Source organism: Ctenocephalides felis, unplaced genomic scaffold (genome assembly GCF_003426905.1).
Source record: "Ctenocephalides felis isolate EL2017-DRISC unplaced genomic scaffold, ASM342690v1 CF-g0.4_SCAFFOLD_00201, whole genome shotgun sequence".
In the NCBI taxonomy this organism is placed as follows: domain Eukaryota; kingdom Metazoa; phylum Arthropoda; class Insecta; order Siphonaptera; family Pulicidae; genus Ctenocephalides; species Ctenocephalides felis.
The window spans coordinates 115,540-123,536 of NW_020536355.1; positions in this window are offsets into that span (position 1 = coordinate 115,540).

The following is a 7,997-nucleotide window of genomic DNA, read 5'->3' on the forward strand; positions in this document are numbered from 1 at the left end:
TAGCTGAGGTATTTATCGAGGGCTGAGTCTGGTCTTTACCGAGATTGATCTATCTTCAAATCAAATGGAACTTGGAATTGAAATTGAAGTGCATTAAAAGATACTCTTTGTAATAAGTTTATAATAATGGTTTCTTTAAATGTTTCAAAACAAAACATTATCAAATTTGAACTTGATATTTAATACTTGTTGGTCGCCACCAGCATGAAACCCATGAATCATTATTGGCTGAGCTTGGGAACTTATCCGATGTTAACAATGCTGGCAAATTGTTTTTCTCTATAAATTAAGTAGTGCACTTGTATTTAACATTGCAATATTTTTTAATCACAAAATTTATTACTAAATTACCCTGGTGACAATAACATCAATTCCAAATACAAAATGCTATCTTCTATTCAAACAATCAATGAAATAATCAATGAACATTTTTATATATATATATATATATACGTGATATCATCAATAAAATCATGAACATCTTCAAAAATTTCAGTTTTCGTCTTTATGCCTTCATTCAGTGGAACTAAAATTAAACTTAAAAATTTAAGTATGTGAAATAATGCAAGTGAAGTATGTGACCTGCATAATAATTTTAACCGTGTTTTAATTTTTTATGTAATAATTGAAAATGATTTTAATAGTGAAGATCAATGAATGATACTTAGGGACCGATTCTGCCGCAATGTTATGATAAGGTCGTGTTATGAAGAATTTTCCATAGTAATATAGACAAAAGTTGTGCGGTTGGTGTTCAGTCAGGCGAATTTCTCAGGTTTTCTCATACAAAACATAACCTAAAAGCCTCACAAATGTCAAAAAAACGATGTTAGATAAGTGTGTGTTTCTGATACCTCTAGATTAACATACGAGTGACGTTGCAGTTTATGCATAAAACGCCGGAATGAACAGCAAATACATGATATTTTGACAGCATTCAGTATGATTCATTCGCATACATTATGGGAGTCGAAGCGTAACATAGCTATGCCGTAACATTTCTCTGTTATGCGCAGAATCGGTCCATAAATCTTGCATATGTGAACATAAATATAAATATGTATTTATCAGCTTTGGTATGGGATTTAGGGGAAGCGCTTTATCTTTACATATAGAAACAGAATAACTTATTAAAATTACAGTTTGCTGTACACTACAGCACTGTTATTTTTATGCATACTCTCAGTTGACCAAACAAATAAATCGCATTCATAGAGCATCCGCGCATACATAGATTGAATAAAATACAAAATGCCTAGTGCTGCATTCTATTATTCCCATTAATGTTTTTGAGGTAAGATACATAACATATCATCAAAGCCATGGTTGGTTGCCACCAGTGATACAATCAGTCCCGTTCTTGTGATATTGAGAACTTCAACAATTTTTGCTAGTCTTCTATAGCCTTGGATTTAAATTCCAATCCATACTTATTAGATTATAAATTCAATACTCCTATAGTCTTGGGTTCGAGTTCCAACCCAGAAACTCAACTGAATCTTTGCCATTCATTCTTTCCAATTTTCTGCGGCACAAACGATCATTTGGTTTTAATAATTTACATTTTCCGAGAATTGATTTACAATGAGTCAAGATTTACATTGAGTAATATTGAACAATTTAGTAAACAGGTGACAAATAATGATCAAACCATTTCCAGTAAGACATTTTTTGGCATAAACGACTATATATTTATGCTGAGATCCTGAAAAATTATAAAATCTGTAATGCAAGAATATAACGAGTAGATTAATAATTTTGTATATATATATATATATATATATATATATATATATATTTTTGAATAGTCTTGAATTTGATGTTGATATATATGTTTAATTTGAGTTTAATAATCGGGCGTAACATCAATAAAAATAGTATGAGTTTTTTTTAAAAAATTTATTTATTTAAAATCCATACGTTTCGGCTAGCATCTTAGCCATCATTCAGTGGTAATCAAGTTAACTATAAAAATTGAAACTAAATAAATTATATGAAAGGAAATTTGTGGAAAAACAATAATAATAATAATAGTAATAAAACACTTACAATTTTGTATCCTAATATAGCATATGAAACCATTATTAATCCATGGTATGAGTATGTGCACATTGATAAGATATATATTTTTTAACACAAACATCACAAATAGTAAAACACACTAATAATCATGATAACTTAACAAGTTGTCGAAACTATGTATTTACTCTTTGGAGTTTAGGATAGAAATGTCACATTTTTCTCAAAGCAGTTTTTAGCATGTGTTGATATTTTTTGGAAAATTTAAAAGGCGATGGGATTTTGTTATTTTTTAAGGAATTTTGACACGCTATTAAGAAACCACGTGTTCGTTTCGATAAGGGCCGTATTGTCATTGCGTTTATTTATGACTCTGTCGTTATGTAATTGTAAAAACAACCCCTCAGCGAATCTTCTTTTAATTGTATTCTCTTCAAAATGTAAAATTTTAGGGTTAAAAAAATCGATATTATGATTTAAATTTTTAATATGCTCAGTTAACATTGTTTTAAATTGCTTAGGATTTTTTGAATTATTTTTGTGTTGATTAAGGCGTTTACTCAGGTTTTGGCTAGTTTCTCCAATATAAAAGAGTTCGCAATTAGAGCAATTAATTTGATATACTAAATTCCTGAGGCGGTCAAAATTGAACTTAGATTTCATTTGTGTAAAAATTGAACTAAGGGTTGCATCACAATTACATACCAACAGAATGCCACATTGTTGAAATAGTTTTTTCCACGAGAAATATAAATCTTTTACGTACGGTAGGCAAATGACACCAGTATATGATTCTAAGTCTAAGCGGTTTTTATGGTCTGTGAGGTCTTTTTGTTTGTTAAAAATGTAACTGCGTCTGTTATTTATGACCGAGTTGATTATGTTCGTAGGATATGAGTTGTTTTTCAGTGTGTTTATAACCAGGTCAATGTTCGTGTCCCAGAAGTTTTTGTCAGATAGTAATATGGCGTGGTCTGTTATATTTATTATTGTCGCAATTTTCATTTTAAGAGGGTGGTATGAGTGGTAATTTATGTATCGTCCGGAGCTAGTTGGTTTCTGGTACCAGTTAGTAATTAGTCGGTGGTCATTTGTACGTATGAGTCTGATGTCTAGAAAGCTAATCGAATTCATTGTCTCTAATTCTACGGTAAACTGTAGTTTTTTATTAAAATTGTTAAAATTATCAGTAAATATGTTAATGTCTTCTTCCGGAATACAGGTAATGATATCGTCTACATATCGGTAATAAAAGATTTGTTTATTGTAATTATTAAAAATTTTGTTTTCTACTAATTGTAAGGAAATTTCTACTAAAGACGGAGATGCGGAGATCCCATTGGGGTGCCAAAAATTTGGTAATAAAATGATCCTTTAAAATCCTTTTAAATGATCCATTAAATTCAAAATAGGTGTTAGAGACAATGAATTTGATGATTTCTCTAAACCAATGTAAGGATAGTGTGGTGTGAGGGCTAATTTCACTCCATCTGCTAGTGATGGCGTCTAGTATTAAGTCTAGTGGGACATTTGTAAATAGGGATATAACGTCTAGGCTAATTAGTTTATAATTATTGGGAATGGAAATATTATTAAGAAGTTTTACAAGCTCGAAGGAATTTTTAATGTAATATGGGGACTGTTTTGTTATTGTTGTTAAGATATTACTAATGTACTTGGATAATTTGTATAGTGGAGAATTTATGTCTGAAACAATCGGTCTATAAGGTAGGTTTGTTTTGTGTATTTTAGGAAGGCCGTATAATCTTGGAAAGTATGGGTGTAAATTTTTTAAGTTTGTAACTGTATCTTTTGTGATTTGTTTATTGGTAACTAACTTGTCTAGAAGTTTATGACAGGAGCGGTTAATGTGTTCGGTTGGGTCGTTATTTATGGTCGTGTAGGTACTGGCGTCCGAGAGTGATTCGGTAATTTTTTGTAAATAGTCCTCTTTTTCAAGTATAACTGTGACGTTTCCTTTGTCTGCTCTTGTAACAATTATGTTAGGATGGTCTTTTAAAAATAATTTACAGCTTTTGAGATCTCTAAGAATGTCAGTATAATTCGAATTTTTTATATTGAAAGAATTGATGTACGAAATAAATTTTTTGCAAAAAAGAGTTCTGGTATGAGATTTCAGTTTAGGATCTTTAATTTGTTGTAAACCATTTTCTAAGTTCGAGAGTAATTTAATGAAATTAAAATTGTTAGGACAGTTGGGAACAGCAAAATTGGGGCCTAATGCAAAAATGTATCGAAGTCTATCTGGGATCTCAATGGATGAGAAGTTTTTTAGCCATTTGTTGATGACGTTTTCATCTAAAGTTATTTTACTATGTTCTATTTTATTTTGTAATAATTTGTTAAATTTATTTTTGTAAGATTGTTTTAGGTTAATAGAATGTTTACTTCTATCCACTTCGAAAATATTAAAAACAATAAACATTCTATTAACCTAAAACAATCTTACAAAAATAAATTTAACAAATTATTACAAAATAAAATAGAACATAGTAAAATAACTTTAGATGAAAACGTCATCAACAAATGGCTAAAAAACTTCTCATCCATTGAGATCCCAGATAGACTTCGATACATTTTTGCATTAGGCCCCAATTTTGCTGTTCCCAACTGTCCTAACAATTTTAATTTCATTAAATTACTCTCGAACTTAGAAAATGGTTTACAACAAATTAAAGATCCTAAACTGAAATCTCATACCAGAACTCTTTTTTGCAAAAAATTTATTTCGTACATCAATTCTTTCAATATAAAAATTCGAATTATACTGACATTCTTAGAGATCTCAAAAGCTGTAAATTATTTTTAAAAGACCATCCTAACATAATTGTTACAAGAGCAGACAAAGGAAACGTCACAGTTATACTTGAAAAAGAGGACTATTTACAAAAAATTACCGAATCACTCTCGGACGCCAGTACCTACACGACCATAAATAACGACCCAACCGAACACATTAACCGCTCCTGTCATAAACTTCTAGACAAGTTAGTTACCAATAAACAAATCACAAAAGATACAGTTACAAACTTAAAAAATTTACACCCATACTTTCCAAGATTATACGGCCTTCCTAAAATACACAAAACAAACCTACCTTATAGACCGATTGTTTCAGACATAAATTCTCCACTATACAAATTATCCAAGTACATTAGTAATATCTTAACAACAATAACAAAACAGTCCCCATATTACATTAAAATTCCTTCGAGCTTGTAAAACTTCTTAATAATATTTCCATTCCCAATAATTATAAACTAATTAGCCTAGACGTTATATCCCTATTTACAAATGTCCCACTAGACTTAATACTAGACGCCATCACTAGCAGATGGAGTGAAATTAGCCCTCACACCACACTATCCTTACATTGGTTTAGAGAAATCATCAAATTCATTGTCTCTAACACCTATTTTGAATTTAATGGATCATTTTATTACCAAATTTTTGGCACCCCAATGGGATCTCCCGCATCTCCGTCTTTAGTAGAAATTTCCTTACAATTAGTAGAAAACAAAATTTTTAATAATTACAATAAACAAATCTTTTATTACCGATATGTAGACGATATCATTACCTGTATTCCGGAAGAAGACATTAACATATTTACTGATAATTTTAACAATTTTAATAAAAAACTACAGTTTACCGTAGAATTAGAGACAATGAATTCGATTAGCTTTCTAGACATCAGACTCATACGTACAAATGACCACCGACTAATTACTAACTGGTACCAGAAACCAACTAGCTCCGGACGATACATAAATTACCACTCATACCACCCTCTTAAAATGAAAATTGCGACAATAATAAATTTAACAGACCACGCCATATTACTATCTGACAAAAACTTCTGGGACACGAACATTGACCTGGTTATAAACACACTGAAAAACAACTCATATCCTACGAACATAATCAACTCGGTCATAAATAACAGACGCAGTTACATTTTTAACAAACAAAAAGACCTCACAGACCATAAAAACCGCTTAGACTTAGAATCATATACTGGTGTCATTTGCCTACCGTACGTAAAAGATTTATATTTCTCGTGGAAAAAACTATTTCAACAATGTGGCATTCTGTTGGTATGTAATTGTGATGCAACCCTTAGTTCAATTTTTACACAAATGAAATCTAAGTTCAATTTTGACCGCCTCAGGAATTTAGTATATCAAATTAATTGCTCTAATTGCAAACTCTTTTATATTGGAGAAACTAGCCAAAACCTGAGTAAACGCCTTAATCAACACAAAAATAATTCAAAAAATCCTAAGCAATTTAAAACAATGTTAACTGAGCATATTAAAAATTTAAATCATAATATCGATTTTTTTAACCCTAAAATTTTACATTTTGAAGAGAATACAATTAAAAGAAGATTCGCTGAGGGGTTGTTTTTACAATTACATAACGACAGAGTCATAAATAAACGCAATGACAATACGGCCCTTATCGAAACGAACACGTGGTTTCTTAATAGCGTGTCAAAATTCCTTAAAAAATAACAAAATCCCATCGCCTTTTAAATTTTCCAAAAAATATCAACACATGCTAAAAACTGCTTTGAGAAAAATGTGACATTTCTATCCTAAACTCCAAAGAGTAAATACATAGTTTCGACAACTTGTTAAGTTATCATGATTATTAGTGTGTTTTACTATTTGTGATGTTTGTGTTAAAAAATATATATCTTATCAATGTGCACATACTCATACCATGGATTAATAATGGTTTCATATGCTATATTAGGATACAAAATTGTAAGTGTTTTATTACTATTATTATTATTATTGTTTTTCCACAAAATTTCCTTTCATATAATTTATTTAGTTTCAATTTTTATAGTTAACTTGATTACCACTGAATGATGGCTAAGATGCTAGCCGAAACGTATGGATTTTAAATAAATAAATTTTTAAAAAAAACTCATACTATTTTTATTGATGTTACGCCCGATTATTAAACTCAAATTAAACATATATATATATATATATATATATATATATATATATATATATATATTTAAATGTTTTATACGTCTAATAAAATATTTTTTCTTCGCGGTAGTAAAGACCTCTCATATCTTTGCCGGGCATATCTTAACCAAGTAGATACATAATGTTTCAAAACTTCGTCTGATAATTTGGGGTAGATCTCAAATAGAACATCTGTTTCAAATATAAGTTATTATAATGATTATATATATATATATATATATATATTAGGGTGGTCCTTAAAATGGTCATTTTCGAATTTCCTTGCTCCCAGGGGCTCAAATGGTTCCAAATAGATAAAAAAACAATTCTCTGAAAGTTTTAGCTCTTAATATTAACGTTTAGATAGAGCGCAATTCAATCAAAGTTTTGTATGGAAATAGCATGGAAAAATTTTCAAAAATTTTAAAAATGCTTTTTAGATGTAATTTAGCGAACAAATGAATGAATAGAACTCATTCATTTGTCGCTAAGTTACATCTAAAACATTTTTTTTTATTTTCAAAATTTTTTCCATGCTCTTTCCATACAAACTTTGATTGAATTGCGCTCTATCTAAACGTTAATATTAAGAGCTAAAACTTTCAGAGAATTATTTTTTATCTATTTGGAACCATTTGAGCCCCTGGGAGCAAGGAAATTCGAAAATGACCATTTTAAGGACCACCCTAATATATATATATATAGAGAGAGAGAGAGAAAGATAATTACTTACCTCTAAGTAATACAATTATTCTTGTTTCATGAAGTGGCACATATAGCCACATAGCCAAACCATGAACACTTCATGCCAACTTCATTGGTAAAAGTTTTCCTACAAAAACTAATTATGCGTATAGCAGGGTCTCCCCCTAATCTCAATATAAGGGTTTTCTGAAATAATCTTTAACATTAAATTAATATAAGCAATAATATGGACATAAGAAGTAGGCATTTATAGTACGAAACTTA